Source organism: Dasypus novemcinctus, chromosome 3 (genome assembly GCF_030445035.2).
Source record: "Dasypus novemcinctus isolate mDasNov1 chromosome 3, mDasNov1.1.hap2, whole genome shotgun sequence".
Classification (NCBI taxonomy): Eukaryota; Metazoa; Chordata; class Mammalia; order Cingulata; family Dasypodidae; genus Dasypus; species Dasypus novemcinctus.
In genome coordinates, this window is record NC_080675.1 from 107,127,135 (window position 1) to 107,145,525 (window position 18,391).

The window sequence follows — 18,391 nt, forward strand, 5'->3', positions numbered from 1 at the left end:
TATGTGTCATTTATACAACTTAGGCCATTAAAATTGCATTTCTGATATACATTTCTTAGGACCTTCTATCATTTGTTGTGTTTTTTAAAGCAAAATTTATTTTTACTTTCTTAGAGCCTACATTAATTTTGAGGGGATTGTGGATGGGAGCTTTTGAGAGATTTTAAGGAGGAGAAGGATTGGTTCTCAGAGTCCAAAGACTAGATCATCTATGAAGTATCATTACCAAAATTCTACATTTTTTTCCTTCTTAGATGGTATTCAATATATCTTCTCTAGTTGAGAAAACTATTTGTGGAATTAGACACAAAGCTAGTTCTATTCTTTTTTTCTTTTCTTTTCCTTCCTGATGCTTTAGCTTTTCATAACACTTCATAACACTTGACTACCACATGGAGAGATAAAGGAACTCAAATTTGGAGTCAATTTAGAATAATGGAACACGCACAGTCAAAAAGAACCAGCTTGAAGGGATCATGACTTCCTAGCTGCCTGTTCTTGGGAAAAGTTACTTTATCTCTCTGAATTTCAATTTCTTTACCCATAAAACCATTTTTTCTGGTAATTATCTCAACTGTACTACCAAAAATATATGTGCTTTTGAGCAAGTTACTTCACTATTTTCATTTTTCTTGGTCTCAGTTTCCTAGCGTCGAATGCAGGAATTAAAACTCTAAAAGAGGAAAAAAGATTTGGTAGTCTATTTACATGTTGCTGACTTTTTCCTTAACTTTTAGTTTATGGATAATTTGTTGCAAGTTTGGATGGTGCAGAAGGCAGAGAGAAATAGGGAATGAGAAAGGCAGTCCAAATGTCATGGTGAATTCTGTAGCCTTTGAGTCTGTGGCATCTGGTAGGGATTTGTGTGTATTTGGACATCCCCCCAAATGCATTCTGGACTCATACTCATGAGCCACAGGGCTTACATCCTGAATATCCATCACTCCCAAAGAAATGCCTTTGTCAGTAGCTTGACTTACTCTGGGGTGGATTGTTTCCACCATAAGTAGCCAAGTGAAGTTCTGTTTTGCCTTTGCCTGTTGTGTTCTGTGAGAACTAATTCCAGTCTTTGACAAAGAGAGGCATATTTATGACATTTGGCGTCTATGTTCAGCAGATTTTTCCTTTCTATGTTTATGAGAGCTAGCATTAAATATTAATGCTCCATCCTACTGGGTTCCTTTTGTTTAAAAGCATTTGAGTTCTCACTTACTTTGGCCATTGTTAGGAGGAGTTTAAGGGGCACAGCTTAAGTTGCTTGACTGCTTTTATGTCCTTTGATAAAAGGTTTCCAAATCAAGAGATTCATGTATTTGTTATTTCTGGGTCCATTAAATGCCCAAGTAATTAACGTTAGCCATTTTGCCATCAACAAAGCATGGAAACCACAATGTTTTCATGATGTACAGTCATTTAAACGTCAGCTCACAGTTGCACAGGGCCATCTAATCACCTGAATGACAATAGAAAGAAACAGGTGCCAAGAGTATAGAGCCAGCTTCCTAATGACTCTTAAGTTGTTTGGAGATGCACATGTACCAGTCAACCAATGAGGTGTTATTTTAAAGTTTTGCAAAAAAAAAAAAAAAAAAGAGACTCTTAAAACAGGAATAATAGTGACTGAGGTCTGAAAATGTGCCTGACCTGTACTTTCAAAAAGAAAGTTACATTTTAGACAGGTCCAGAACATAAGCAGAAATCAGGCTCTGACATTATTTATTCTCCATTTGCAAATGTGTTCCTTTCTAAAAAGCTGCAATTAATTACAAACTAGTTTTGATGCCGTTTTTGCTTTCCTTAAATATGGAGTGAATTCACCCCATAAACTAATGAACCAAAGTGGAGCCAAATAGAGACCAGCTGGCTAGATGGCTCAGTAATTTTATCCACATGATTGACTTTATGATCCTTTCACTGAAGTAACTCGTCTTTATTCTTGCAATCAGCACCAATGACAATTTAGGAGGGGGTGGGAAATTATTAAAATCTGGAGAAAGAGGAGGCATGGTTTGTTTGATGTGGGACAACACATTCCTCCACACACTTTTCTGGTGTAATAGGTGCTGAATTACAGATCTCTCTGGCTTCCAATGTAACACATTGACTAGTTGCCACAGAGATGTAATAAGCAACCAATGCCCAAATAATCATTACAAATAATCCATTAACAGCATCTAACTGCATGGCTTTTAACCATACAAATTGTTTTCTGACAGCTCGTAACCTTTTCAAATAATTTCCTTTGGGCATTGCACCACACTCAGATCTAATTTTAACTTTTTCTTTGTCTATAATTTATGAGTTTCTTTGGAGACACATAATGTATTTGAGAAGGGATACTTTCAAACAAAAGCTAAAAACAAAATTAATGCTGTTTTAATCCATGAAACCTTTAGTCACCAAGAGATAACTACAATAGAATGAAACAAAAAGGAAGGAAAGGAGCATAAATTATCTATAATTCCCAAAGAACCTGTCTTAAAACAAGCAAGTTTAAACTATTTAAACAGGATCTTAGCTGTACAGAAATGAAGTGTATCACTGGTACATGCAGAAATTTGTCTTAAGATCATGAAATGCTACAACACACAAATATAAAAATTACAAAAAAGCTTAACGAAGCTGTCAGTGAAGAGCTAAAATATACATCTCTTCAGAGAAAATCTCCAGATTTGCAATTTCTAGACCCTGGAAGACATCCACTCAAGAAGAAGAAAGAGAATCTTTCCAAACTCTGTTAAAAAAAAAAAAAATGGATTCCACTTAAAGATCATAGATCAAATACTTTAGGAGCTAAATGGAGCTTTAGAAATCATCTGGTACAACTCAAAATGAAGCCTCATGGCTTCATTCACAACTCTTCTATTTCTCAACCCTTGACACCCAGACTATCAACAAGTCTAGCCTTCTCTGCACAAGTACCATCTTCCTCCCAAAGCTGTATTTTCATCCCCTTTCACCTGGGCTACAGTCAAAGAGCTCTAATCCGGGGGCCAGCAAACTACAGCTCATAATCCAGCCCACTCACTGGTAATGTACAGCCCACAATTAAGAATAGTTTTTACCTTCCTAAATGAAAAGAAACAAAAGAATACTAATTATTTCATTACATGTGAAATTATATAAAATTCAAATTTCGTGTCCATAAATAGTTTTCTTGCAACCCAGACATGCACAGACTTGTATATAAATTGTCCTTAGATGCACTTGCTTTAAAAGGTTACAGTTGAATAGTTGAGACAGAGATTGTATGGCCCACAAAGCATAAAATATTTACTATTTGTCTTCCACCAACCAGATAGAAAACACACTGAGCTCTGCATAATTCGGTCCCCAGTGTCCACCCTTTCTCTGCCACAGTCCATACTTCACATAGCAGTCAGTGATCCTTTTAAAGCAAAGCAAATCATGTCCTTCCTAGCTGAATATCCTCCCACGCTGTGCTGTCCAAGATGGCAGTCACTAGTCACATGTGGCTATTGACCATTTGAAGTGTGTCTAGTATAATTGAGGAACTGAGGTTTTAATTGTATTTCATTTCGATCAATTTAAATTTAAAAATGGATACTTGACACAATTATTGGAAAATATTTGTTAGGAAATTTGTGGGTATGTGAGTCCACTATTTCAATTGTAAATTTTTTGAAATCTAAATACAGAGTGAGTATTTCTGATGAAGATTTGCCTTCCAAATTGAGATGTGCTATAAGTATAAAATACACTAAGGATTTCAAGTTTTAATACAACTAAAGAATGTAAAATAGCTCATTAAAAATTTTTAATGGTATATATATGTTGAATTATACATTTTTTATATACTGATGCATGTTAGTAAAATAATAAGTTTGTTTCTTGGTACATTTTTAATGTGGCTAACTGACAATTTTAAATTACATATGTGGCTCACATTTTATTTCCATTGTGTAATGCTGCTCTAATGGAGTCATATGACAACGAGAAGAAAATTCAATCTCCCTACAATGACAACAGGTCTTCCATGGCCCCTGAATCTTATCTCTTGTCCTTCTCCCCTCGATTCTCTTCATATTGGTTTTTTGCCAGTCCCTCAAAAACACTAAACTAATCCTTACCTTAGAGCTTTTTTTGCACTAACTGTGCCTTTCCCCTGGGAATTGTTAATCTATATCATGGCTCATTCTCATCAACTCATATACTGCTTAGATGTCAGTCTCCTCAGGAAGGCCTTCCCTAATTCACCCAGAGTCACTTTCCAGAACACTCTACCCAGTGTTCTTCTCTTCAGAGTTATCAATGTCTGGAGGTTTCTTATATATTAATTTACAGACCTTGCATACTCCCCACCTCCAACACACAGAGCAGAATCTTTCAATTCGATTGCCTGTCATATTCCCTGCACCTGAAACAATGCCTAGTGCTCGATGAATATTTCAATGAGTGAGCTCTCATTTTACAGATGAAAAACTATGACACAGAGCAGTTAAAAGACTTAATTAACAACAGATTTGAGAATGGAAAACAAGTCTCCTACTCCCAGCCTAGTGTTTTTTAGGAGATACAGGAATCAGTGTCAGTCCTAGACAGAACCATAGAATCCTTCTGCCTACCTGAGTGAAGCTTTGTTGGCATGTCAGCTTCAAAAGCAAACCACCTAATTTATCCATAGGCACCTAAAAACTGCTCAGTAGCTTCGTCTGCTCTCTGAATTCCTTGCCAGATTGTTAACAGCTTTTGGGATAGCTTTGCTGATGACTTCTTCCTGTGGGCATGGGAAACCAATGGCATTTAGCCTTTCACACACACCAAAGTGATAGTCACAAAGCAAAAAGAACCATGTCATAAGGATGAGAAAGCGACCAAATAGTCTGAAGTAACAGCTCTACCACTACCAGTGAAGACAGGCAGAAAAATAAACACAAGGGGTCAGAATGCCCTTCTGCTTTTTATCTTTTTCATTTTCCTCTTTCATTAATTAGCATTCAAACTATGCTTGTAATAATGCAAATTAAGCAACAGTCAAAAGGGTGATATTTCAAGGCAATTTGAAAATTCATTATACACCACCTTCTTCCGTTAAATTCCAAAATGTCACTCTTTGTAATATCATATATTTGAGGCTTTAACCCCCACTTAAATCCAGATATCCTTAGGGGAGTCATTGGTACCTCCTTGAATGAAAAGTATGAGGGTAAGCATCTGCCTCATGATTTTGCTTGTGGGTAGACGTAATATAGTGGATATATTATATTCAGAGGTAAAAAGGATCCCAACAAAAGTCTTCTATTTAAATTCTCATTTACGACCAGCTAAAAAACTCTTGGATCTCTCCTCTTCCTTCCTTTATTCTTTCGTTTATCAGAGAGGAAGGATTTTTTCTCTTACTTTCACATGCTTTTATCAGCATATCATGTGCATTGTACTGTCAGATGTGTTCAGCAATGTTAAAGGAGGCTTGGAGTAAAGGGGAAACATTGTAAGATGGGGCAACCGGTGAGCAAACCGTCAAGGCTAAAGTAGAGGCTCAGTATGTCATAGAACAATTTATAACCGAATGGATGTGATGAGGAAGCTTTAAATATCAGATTGAGGCATGGGAATTTTATTCTGTCAGTAACATAAAACTACTATAAATATATTACATGAATAAAATATTGTCATTTATTGCATAAAATGACATATTTGGGAGAATATTAATGACTAGCATTTATTGAGCACGATATGCTAGACATTGTTCTAAGTACTTTACATGCTTATACATCATTTAGTCCTCACAATGACCCTATAACATAGGTAGAACCTTTATTACTCTTTTACAGATGGGGAAAATGGGATACAGAAATATTAAGTAACTTGTCTACTGTCACACAGTGAGTGTACGGCAGAGACAAGATTCAAACGCAAGCAGTTTGCCTCCAGGGCCTAGCTCTTAGAAACAGCTTAGCAATACGGTGAAGAGGCTAAAGGACTCTTAAACCTAGGCAGAGTCATTGCTACCCTGTATGACACCTTTGTACAAAGTCAAAAAGATGCTACCTCTGGGTGAGTATTGCAAAGTGGATGATCTGATGTCTTTGTGTGCATTTTTAAAGGTTCTTCTTCCTCTGGGCATACATTTCCCCATGACCAGGATCAGTGGCTTAGTAAGTAGAGTATCAAGGCTAAATGTCAGCCCTCATTTGTCCCCATTACGCAGAACTGTTAAATATTTTATTTTCAATTGAATTTCTGAAACATATTAAACCTTCGTCTCCCCAAACCATCAGTTAAGATAGTTCTATACAATGAAGCCTTGTTTTAAAGACAAATTTCTGCATTAGTGTGTGTGTGTATGTGCACATGTGTGAATGCACACAAAGCAAAGACAGAGGTGAAGTCCCACATTTGGGCTGATGCTGGAACGAGGTCAATGAACAGCCACAAGTCTTGGAGTTGAAAACATGAATCCCTGATGGAACCCTTCAAGAATCCAACAAAATCTCCAACAAAGATGAAGTTCATCAAAAGTCATCAAAAATTCTACAGGGGATTCAAACTCATCTTTTTTTTTCTCTTCCCTTCTCCATGTCCCCCCCTCCCCCCCCCCCCAGTTGTCTGCTCTCTGTGTCCATTTAGCTGTGTGTTCTGTGTCAGCCTGTATTCTTGTTAGCAGCACCCAGAATTTGTGCCTCTTTTTGTTGCGTCATCTTGCTGTGTCAGCTCTCCATGTGTGTGGCGCCATTCCTGGGCAGGTTGTACTTTTTTCATGCTGGGCAGCTCTCCTTACAGGGCGCAATCCTTGCGTGTGGGGCTCCCCTACGTGGGGGACACCCCTGCGTGGCATGGCACTCCTTGTGCACATCAGCACTGCGCATGGGCCAGCTCACCACTCGGGTCAGGAGGCCTGGGTTTGAACCCTGGACCTCCCATGTGCTAGGTGGAGGCCCTATCCATTGGGCCAAATCCACTTCCCTCATCTTATCTTGATCTTAAGGGGAAGGAAGACCCCAGCTGGAATCACAGTGGCATTAATAATAACTTTGATCAGGGAGATATGAGTGATCCAGGAGAGTTCCATGGAGACAGTGCCATTTGACCATACTAGAATTTATATACTAACATGATCTCTTTATTTCAAGACATGTCTTCGTTTGGCAGACAGTTATGGATAATGGGTTGGCTAAACAACATTGTCTCAAGGTTTTGAAGACTAGACGTTCAAAGTCAAATTGTCAGCAAGACCATGGTTTCTCCCAGAAGTCTGTAGCATACTGGTGCTAGCTTGCCACAATTCTCTGGGTTCCTTGGCTTCCATCTCTGCCTCCCATCACATAGTAGTCTCTCTCTCCTTGTGACTGATCTTCTGGGTTCTGCTGACTCCTGGCTTCTCCCTGTGTGGCCTTCTCCAAATCCTCATTATAAGGCCTCCTATAATTTGAATTAAGGTCCATCTGGATCCAGTTGGATCACTCCTTAACTAAAAAATAGTATCTTCAACAGATCCTATTTACAAATGGGTTCATATCCACAGGAATACAGATTAAGATTAAGAGAATGTCTTTGTCTTTCCTCTTTTCCTTTCCTACCTACTTCAAATTTCATGTATCTGTCTGGGGAAATCAAAATCTGCTTCCTATTCTATACATACTCCTTTTAATTTGTCTGAATTCTTTACCCTGAGTCCTCAAAGTCATTTCCCTTCTAAAACTTTTTTGCTTGCCTTAAAACCCTAGACTTTGAACAGAATTAATTCCCTAGACTTCACTAAGGTAGGATCATTAACTGGCCAAAATTTGAAATTTAAGTTTGTCCCAAATAATTCATTCCTTACAATATGAAAGTACCAATCAAATTTCTGAAGTCTATTAAAGAACTTAACTTCAAATCAATTGCATTAGTGTAGTCAAGACAGGAAAGCCACAGAGTTTTAAAGAACAATAGGTTCTTAGCCTTAGGAAGCTCATTAATGTTTCAAGGATCTATGAATTCATTACGATAGTATGTGATATATAAAATTGTGTGTGCATCTATGAGTGTATGGATGCATTTTTCTAAGGTGAGGGCCCATAGATTTCACCAGAATTCCAAAGAAGTCTGTGAGCCATAAAATATTAAGGTTCATTGTCTGGTCCATCAACCCTACTCCCTTCAGATACTCAGTGCCCCTGGCTGTATATCTTGGCCTATATAGAAAAGCTAAAATATTTTGTAAATGTACATTTGTTTTGTTTCTTCTTATTATTTTTTAATTTAGATATTTAAAAATACTCAAAGATTTCCACATTCCAAAGTACCATTATTGATAGTCTTGATATACTTTCCTAAACACAACTTTAGAAAATTCAAAAATGACTTCTTTTTGTAAATGCACCTGTAAAAGTCTGACATTGGTAATGTATTGGTTAAGCAGCCATAAGAAAAATATTTAAATATATTCAGAGGCATATAATGGACTTATGCCTTAAAAATGATAAAATTGTAAAATGACCTAACATCATATAGTTTTATCTTAGATTCCATTCATAAACTACACAGTGGGACATCTTCATATGCAGGAATGGCAAGACAGAACTATCTGCAGTACTAGCTACTCCTAGCAGATTTTTACACTATGCATTTGGTATATCTGAATCCAGATGACAGATGTAGTTATATTCCAGGTCCTCCCTAACCATGATATCTGAAAATCCTACTATTCTTTCTAAAAGAATTATTGTTGTTTAGAGAATGTCAATTTGTTAAGCACACAAAAAGGCACTATTTATGCTATTAAATTGGAGAGGTTATTGGTCATGAACCCAGTCAAATCTCAACTTAATCTGACTTTGATATCCCACTGAGATTATCTGAATCACATTTAATCAGAACAAATACAAGCTTTTTAACAAAGAAACTAATTGCATGCTTTCACATAATTTGACTGGGTTAGGATATTAATTGACAAATCTGAGAAGTTTCTCTCTCTCCTTCATCTCCTTGTCCTTCTCCTCATCCTCTCCTCTCTTTCCCGCCTCTCAATCTCCCTCTTTCACTATATTTATATAGGTAAGAACAAAATTAGAACTTTCTGATCTTGGAAGTAGACTGTTTTACTTGTTAATTAAACATCACTAAGTTGATAAACTGGTACAAAATCGTTTAAAATTAAAACACGTTTTTGATAATTCATTCAGTGCCTACTATTTGGTTTAGGTGAAATTACCAAACCATTTTTCAAAAGCCATTAAAGAACTGAACAAGTAGCTGTCTTATTAGCATATAACCAAGGAAAGAGTTTCGTGAAGCTCACAGATATATTCAACAATTCCGAGTGCCTTTGTGCTAGGCATGGGCAGTTATTGGTGGGGTGAAGACAAACAATAATGCCCTTACCTTTAACTAAATCAAAATCCATTCACATGCTGCCTGCAGAAATAAATTAGCAAAGTTAGATCTGCATATGAGTTCTAACACCATTCTGTATTCATTTTCTATTGCTTTTATAACAAACTTAATGCTTAAAACAATACACATCAATGTCTTGCAGTTCTATCGGTCAGAAGTCTAAAATGGGTTCGCTGAGCTAAAATGCCAGCAGGGCTGCATTCTTTTCTGAAAGTCTGGGGATAATCCATTTCCTTGTCTTTTCAGACGCTAGAGGCCACCCACATGCTTTGGCTCATGGTCCCCTTCCATTACAAAGCCAGCAATGGCAGGTCGAGTTCTTCTCCCATCACATCACTCTGACTTCTTCTTCTGCCCCTCTTCTTCCACTTCTGAGGACATTTATGATTATAATAGGCCTGGCCTAATTGTCCAGGATGATCTCCCTGTTTTAAGGTCTGCTGATTAATAATCCTAATTCCATTTGCAACAATAATTCCCTTTTGCCATATCTGGCAACACATTCTGGGAACTGAATGTGGACATCTTTGGGGGCCATTATTCTGCCTGAGGTCTCACCATGTCTTCTGATGTATCTATTAGCCCTTCAAAGAAAGATTTAAAAATTTTACTTGACCAACAATCTCTAAAAGAACTATACATGTTGCTTCACCTCAGATGCCCTGTATGAGGGGAATATAATTACTTAATTTTCAAGTTGATTTTTCTTTCAGGGTATTCTGGTATCAGGAAGTACTTTTAGAGGAAGAAAAGCTGATAGTTTAGGAGCAAAATAAGGTACAATCTCAGAAAACATAAGACAACCCTGAAGAACATCTCCAAACGTGCAATGCCCAAAAGGGCAAATTGTTATAGCCTTCTTTACTTCTAAATAAATGCATTTTGTGCTGCAAGTAGAAGGGCATGATTATTATGGGTTGTGTCATTTGATTATGATATATCTGCTTGGCAAGTGTTTGCAGACCCAGGCAGGAAATTTTTCTTAGAACCTACTTTCTTTTAAGTACATAGGCAATCTTTATGAATACCGTTTCAGGCAGGGTCACTAGGGAAGTTTTTCTTAAGGGGCCTTCTGGACTCAAATGAGCAGGCTAAGTAAAGCATAATCAAGTTCCCTGCAAGAACACCTCACCTAACAGAACAGAGGCTTTATAAGCAGAAGGTCTCATAAAGCAAATATCAATTAAGGGAATACAATTTTCCCTTGAACTATTTTCCCATTATAGAATAATCACAGATGCATTCTGTTGGAAAATTTTTTTTAGTTACTCGATGTAATAAAGTTGTATCTAAGCATGCAGCAAGTCTTTTAAAATCACATATTTAGAGTTCTCTGAGATTCTTGCAAGGGAACATTTCTCTTTGGCTCTGGTTACTTGACTTTCCTAACAGCATAGCCTCCAAACACCAGCTTCACTCCTGCCTCAAAGGAAGAAAGCAAAGCTGCCTTTGCCCCCAGGCCAGAGAAGACATCCTTACTCTGGACTTGCCAAAAGGAGAGAAAGAACGGCAAGAAGCAACTGAACATATTGATGGAGTACAAAGTGAATTAGACAGATTTAATGAACAAGCTAGTGAGGAGATTTTGAATGTAGAACTGAAATATAATAAACTCTGCCAATCATTCTTTCAGTAGAGGTCAGAATTGATTGCCAAAATCCCAAACTTTTGGTTAACATTTGTCAACCATCCACAAGTGTCTGCACTTCTTGGGGAGGAGAAGAAGAGGTGCTGCATTATATGGCCAGAATTTAAGTGACAGAATTTGAAGATATTAAATCAGGTTACAGAATAGATTTTTATTTTAATGAAAATACTTACTTTTAAAATAAAATCTCTCCAAAGAATTTCATCTGAATGACAGTGGTGAGCCATCCTCAAAGTTGACTGAAATCAAATGCAAGTCTGGAGAAGACTGGAGGAAAGAGAATAAAGTCAGCAGGAAGAGGCAGCATGAAGAACCAGAGAGCCTCTTTACCTGGTTTCCTGACTCTTCCGATGTAGACGCAGAGGAGTTAGGAGAGATCATCCGAGATGATATCTGGCCAAATCCATTTGGTTCTGGATACAGATGAGGAAGAAGGGGAAGCAGAAGGCGGTGATGAAGAAGAGGAAGGACTAGATGCTACTGGGAAGAAGGGGATGAGGATGAAGAGGAAGAAGAGGAAGATGATGTTTTTCGACTTACTTTAGGGAAATACCTTGAGCAGAATACAGTGAGAAAAGAATCTCTACCCTTTTTTTTTTTAAGATTTATTTATTTATTTATTTCTCTCCCCTTACTCCTCCTTTACCCTGGTTGTCTGTTCTCTGTGTCTATTTGCTGCTTCTTCTTTGTCCGCTTCTGTTGTTGTCAGCGGCATGGGAATCTGTGTTTCTTTTGGTTGCATCATCTTGCTGTATCAGCTCTGCATGTGTGTGGCACCATTCTGGGCAGGCTGCACTTTCTTTCGCGCTGGACAGCTCTCATTATGGGGCGCACTCCTTGCGCGTGGGGCTCCCGTATGTGGGGGGCTCCCCTTCATGGCAGGGCACTCCTTGCGCACACATCAGCACTGCGCATGGGCCAGCTCCACACTGGTCAAGGAGGCCCCAGTTTGAACCGCGGACCTTCCATGTGGTAGACGGACGCCCTATTCATTGGGCCAAGTCTGCCTCCTCTCTACCCTTTTTTGTTCCAAATCCATTTCCTGTCTTAAAAAAACAAAAACAAAAGCTTTATGGAAACAACACACGACTATGTTCTGTATGAAAAAAGAAAAACTTTCTGCTTCCTTCACTCTACTGGAAGCTGGAGGAGGCTAGGCCCTTGCGTGGTAGTACATAGAATTCCAGCTGTCTTCCTCCTTTCTCTGCATGTTGGGCTCAGAGATTACACTGTGTCTTTCTGTGAATAGGGACAGTTAACAAATGTATCTGTCTACTTCCTCTTTTTAAAAAAAAGAAAAAGAAAACTTCCAAAAATAGGTGTAAAGAAGTTGAGCAAAGAGTGAGTTTGAGATGTTTCCTTGGGTTAAGTGGGCATTTTGACAACATGGCTTCTCCTCTGGCATATGTAATTGTAATGTTTAATGGACACTTGCAGTTCAAGATGACACTTTTAAAATAAAATTCTCTCCTAATGATGACTTGAGCCCTGCCACTTGATAGAAGAATCATCAGAATCTGTAGCCTCTTGTTTGGAATTGACATTCTCTATTGTAATTTTGTTCCTGTTTATTTGTAATTTTTTTTGTTTCTCTGGAAAGGAAAGGTGATGCTCCCTTTTAAACATTAAAAGTGTACAAGTTGCTTTGTTACAATGAAACTAAATGTATACACAAAAAATCACATATTTAAAAGGGAGAATATACAACTTGCGTTAAATATTAATACCAACACTAAAGCATTTAACAATTCGCTACACTAAAAATAAGGTCAAATGCTGAAAGTGGAAAACAGAGTCCTCAATCTTTGGCCACCTTATCCACCAGCTCTGTTTTTGTTTCAATTTAAAAGAATTTCTTAAAGCTTTATCAGTTTTTAAATTTTTCACAAACCTCAGCCATCTTAATGTTGTAACTATATTTCTGTGGGAACCTTTTGCATTAAAATTTTTTTTCTGATCACTAAATTAAATAGCCTTGCCCCACACTCATTCCCTTCCTAATATCTATCCAGTTAATATGGCATGACTCCTTTCTTCTTTTTTTTTTTTAATTTGAGAAGTTGTTAGTTTATGAAATAATCATGCATAGCACACGGGATTCCCATACATTGCCCCACCACCAGCTCCTTACATTATTGTGACACATTTGTTACAACTGATGAAATATCATCATCATCATCATGACAATATTACTGCTTTCTATAGCCCATAGTTTATATTTGGTGTATTATTCCCACAAACCATACTATTATTAACACCATGTATTAGTATTGTATATTTGCTATAGTTTGTGAAAGAAATATTCTCATATTTGTATTGTTAACCACAGCCCATCACTCACCACAGGGTTCACTTTGTTAAAAGGCTCCCTGCTTTGTAAGTCCATCTAAAGTGTACCCTCAGTATCTCTCAGTTTCATCACAAAGGTATGCTGTCATCAGCTCAGTCCATTTCAGAACCTTTTCATTACTCCAAAAGGAAAATTCTCACATGTGCTTATACACCCCATTATTGGCCCTTAGCATTTGACCTTATTTTTTAGTGTAGCAAATTGTGGTGGTAAATGCTTGAATGTTGGTATTAATGTTTAATACAAGTTGTATATTTTTCCCTTGAACTATATGACTTTTTGTGTGCACATTTCGTTTTTATTGTAGCAAAGCAATATTTTTCTATATACTTACATATTCTTAACACCTTGTAAGAAAGGAACATTCTTGTGTTTGTACTATTAACCACAATCATCGTCCACCACTGAAATCACTGTTATACAATCCCATATTATCCTGTGACTCTCTTTCAATTGACATTAATCTCCCTAGACTATCCCAATATACTGGCTACAATATGTTACCATCAACTCTATCCATATCCACATATTTACAATCCACCTCATTTAACATTCTACATACATTCAGCATCGGATCCCCCTTTTCAACCCATATTCTATCTCCTAATAACCTATACTCTAGAATTTAACTCACGTGATTAAACACATACAAGGTAAGCTTTCATGTCTTCCTTTGCAGAAGGAAAAAAGAACACATGACCTGATAAGTTAAGGATAAAGAAAATCCTTGACATTCGAGCCACTCTATTTTCTGAGTTACTGGCTGAACTCTCAGAAGCTTCTAAGTGAGAAACAATATCAAGTTTCTTTCTTCTTTTTTTCAATAAATTCTTAACTCTTTACAGAGGTGAGTAGATTTTCATCTATATATGTTTTCATTAGTGTAATCTGTATATTTTTTACAATAATGTAATCATATGCATGATATTTTTAGCAAAATGAAATTTTAATATTTTGTTGGAACAGCCAACATACTTAAAGAACCACTATTATAATTGTGACCTCAAGAATTCATGAGCTAAATGAGCATAAGTACTGAAGAGAGATGATGGATTCCTCTAGGTTCTTGGCTATGTTACAGAAAATAATTTAAGAACATGCTGGTTTAGTTAGGCCAATAGTTTATTGAGAAATGGGAGAAAAGAAGATAATTATGTACCTTAAGTGTTGATGCAGGCTCCTCTAGGTAGAGAGAATATTTTGAGCTTGTGGGCTACATTTATTAAGGTATTATTCACACCTCCTTTTCTTAATGTTGGGGGAAGGGCCCCAGCTGTTTGCTGTTCTGATTGGTTACCCCAACCATTAATTCCCAGGGGGGCAATGTGAGGCCCCTTGAGGGTATCTGGGGCTTTACCTTGACCCCAAATGGGATCTCATGTCCAAGATCTCACGGGGTCCTTCCAGAAGCCTTTTAGTGGTGGTCTTTCCCTCAGGGGTTTTCAGGTAGGGTTCCACACCACTTGTTTCCCAGCCATGTTTTCCTGCCAGGTCTTAGATTAGTCTTCTCTTTTCCTCAACTAATCTGCCTCACCATTCAGTAATAGAAATTCACCCCAAAGTCTGAAAGATTGTGCCCTTGTTGATTTTGCTAGTCCCACACACATATTGGCATATTGATTTGACTAAGAGTTTAATGACTGTGTCCACATTAGAGACTTTCACTACATCCGAAGGGTATGAGCTGATTTTGGAAAGTGCTGATTGTTAACTTGTGGCTGACGTTGGCGTTTGAGCATCCTAACCACAACACACAGGAAAGATACTAACCATATAATTCAAGTAAACCCAAATTCTATTCATTCAGTATTCCTCCTTATCATAAATAATCCATTATAAGATGATCAGAATTCATTAAATAATAACACTGTTCTTTTTCTATGATGAAAATGCCAGTTGCAGCCATTGAGCATAAACTGAGTTGCCTTACTTATAGCTAATATGAGCTTTCCCTTAGCCAAACACACTCTTTTGCATAATTCTCTTTACAGACCTTTGGAAAATATTTTGAAAAAAGCTACCCATGATTAAATGTAGACATGGCTATAGAATAAAGTAAGACCAATAGGCTTGCATGGGGACTCATACCAAAGTAATTTTAGTTCAGGAAGGAAACTTTTCAATGTAAAAGGGACACAATTCACCTGAGTTAAAGGTGAAAGTCATCTTAGGGTCACTTTACTCAGGAAAGCAGAAGAGAGAGTTGCTCTTGGAAGAGTAACAGTGCCCTGGAATGATGCCATTTTTGACTGGGCTGGAAAGCCAAAAGCAGAATGGTGAAACAATATTCCCAAAAACACACAGGAAAGAACACCTGAGGTGGTATTGTGAGCCCTACTCAAACCTAGTGTGAGCAGATCAAGGCCTTGGAAACAGATCACAATCCATCCAAAAAAAAATTATGTGATTCAAATGGCCTCATGGAAAATGTTAAATATAGTTGAGCCTTACATTAATCTTACATTATTCACAACTCATTTCTCAATCTCTATCCTGCTTCTATCCCCAAGAACATAATTTTAAATGATAATTTCAGCTTGGACTTTAATATTCCTTCCAGTGGACTATCCTGATGAGTTTTAAATGATTAAAAGCAAACACACCCTCAGTCCTTAGGCCTAAAACTTCTGGCAGCATTCTGTGCTGTGGGTATGTTTATTTTTAAAAAATAAATAAATGGAATAGACCCATAACATCCTATTTTCCTTTTGCCTTTAAAAAAATGAATATATGTTTCCCACATGCAAATTAGATTCTGATCTTGGGATATGCCGCTGTTAGAAAACTACACATCATCTAACCCAAATTATACACAGTAAGGAAAGTACTGGGAGAAAAATTTTCTTGCTCTTAGAACTGTCTTTAGTTCTTCCATGACTGATTTAATTGATGATACTAAAAAAAACAAAAACAAACACTAGCTAGAGAAAAAATGTTTTATTATAGATGAGGTATACTATTATTTCAAACCTATACAGAACTCATGTTCATTGGTTTAGGTTTGTTCCAGAAACTATTTTAACTCTGAACATTGGCAATATTGGTCTCTCATTTCATTTTGTTAAATCTGCTCATTATTTTATAATCCACAGGAAATTCCTATTCTTTCGTTGTGCATATAGACCCAAATATAATTCTTACCTTTTCCATCATTTAAAAAAATAATAATAATCCTCATATGCAAAACTGTTTAATTGCAGCTAAGAGAAGAATATGGAAGGACACAAAAACCTAAATCACATATACACAACAATACAAAAATATTTGTACTTTAGAACCAATGTAGTTTGTTAAATTGAGGGTATATCAAAGTATATGGTATGATTTAAAAGGAAGTAAAAATATTCTGACATATGATACATGCATTTCTAAAACATACTGCTCTAGGGAATTTATTAAAACTAATGTTTAATTTTCCTTACAGGTCATTCTAACCCAAGTTCCTTCACAAAAGGAGTCTGCCCTACTTTCAGAACAAAAAGTAAGAAATTTTATTTTCTTGTTTCTGTTAACTAATAAAATATAAGGCATTGACTAAATTGTTATAGTGTCTATTCATTCAAAAGAAAAAAATGGGAAGAAGAGTACAGTTTTGAGCAAAGCAAAAACAAATACAAAGTAAATTTCAGAAATTTTCTGTGACTGAGGCCTGAGTACAAAGAGCCATCTAAGTGAGTTTCCTGGTGACTTTCCTCTTCATGCCTCGTAGGACAACAAAGTCCTTCTAGAAACACAGCTGAAAACGGCGTCACCCACTCCTCTGACAGGCTCCCTCAAGGGTCTGCTAGGAAGCCAGAAGACAACCCAGCTCAGTGGTCGTATGTCAGAATTGGCTGGGGAGCTTTAAAAATTGCATCCCCAGTTCCATTCCCCTCAGCGATTCTTATTCAATGTAACTGCATTGGAGGCCCAGAAATCTGTACTTTGAAATGTGTCCCCCCACCCACACCCAGCCCTGCACCGTTGTTCTGATCAACCAGATTTGGAAACCCCCAACAGCCCAGGATAAGTACAACTGCACCCATTCTCACACTGTTGGTGTTTGAGTTGACAAGAGTCTATTATACCCACTCCTGCAACCTCTCTCTTTGATAGTTATTGGCTAAAAAGTATCCAGTATGCACTACTCACTTATAGCCATGCCTTCATAAAGAAAAATTCATGAAGTTAAATAAAGAAGACATTAATCTCCATTGTATTCTCCAGATTTCAAGTGTGTTGCTTATCTTTTCTAAAGAGAATTTTGAATATTAAGACTACCTGACCTTTAAAAGGCCACTTTATATACCACCCTCCCCCACGTTCTCCAGTTGTCCAAGGTTTTGTTTGTGGTCTCACACTTAATCTAAACTTGTCTTCTTGCCTCGTCCAGTTCAAATGGGCCATGTCCAGAGATTGTGAAAATCAGTAACATTTGCTAACGTTACCTAACTTTGGATCTAATGAATTTGATTGTGCCAACCTGAAGTCATTGTTCTTGGTAGGTTTCCTAATTTTACAAGTCTAAACTCCTTTATTTGCATAAAGGAAATGATGATGGCTACCTCATGATGTTATTTGTGAAGATTAAATGGGATGATGTATAGAAACTGCTCCATTGATAATAAATGCTCAATAAATATGCAGAGAATTACTTTATTATCAGACAGACTTGGACTTTTATTCCAGCTCTGTCTCTAAATAAATTTTGACACTGGGAAATTCCTTAAATGTTCTAAGTCTCAAGTACATCATCCATAACACAGATACAGTAGCCATTTCCTTTAGTGAACACAAGGTGTAAGTCACTAAAGGAAGCCCTTCACATCTTCTTATATTATTCTTACATATTGCTGGCACTTAGCAGGAATCATTAAATTAAAACTATTATGTTGACTTTCCTCCCAGCTTGCATTCCAAAAATTCAGGAAAAGTTAAATTTGGATTTTTAAAGATGGAGAGACTCTCAATCCTCCTGTCACAGACGAGGATACTGAGGTTGAAAAGATTAGGTGACTTGCTCAAGGTACATAGCTAGTTAGTGACAGAGCCGGGTGTTTTTTCCAGTGCTTCTC

The 18,391-nt window shown here is 37.1% G+C and overlaps 1 pseudogene; it reads left to right on the forward strand.

The window, feature by feature from the left end:
• Positions 1-17,184, forward strand: part of LOC101423811 (protein SET-like) — a 32,048-nt pseudogene extending 14,864 nt beyond the window's left edge.
• The last annotated feature ends 1,207 nt before the right edge of the window (positions 17,185-18,391 follow it).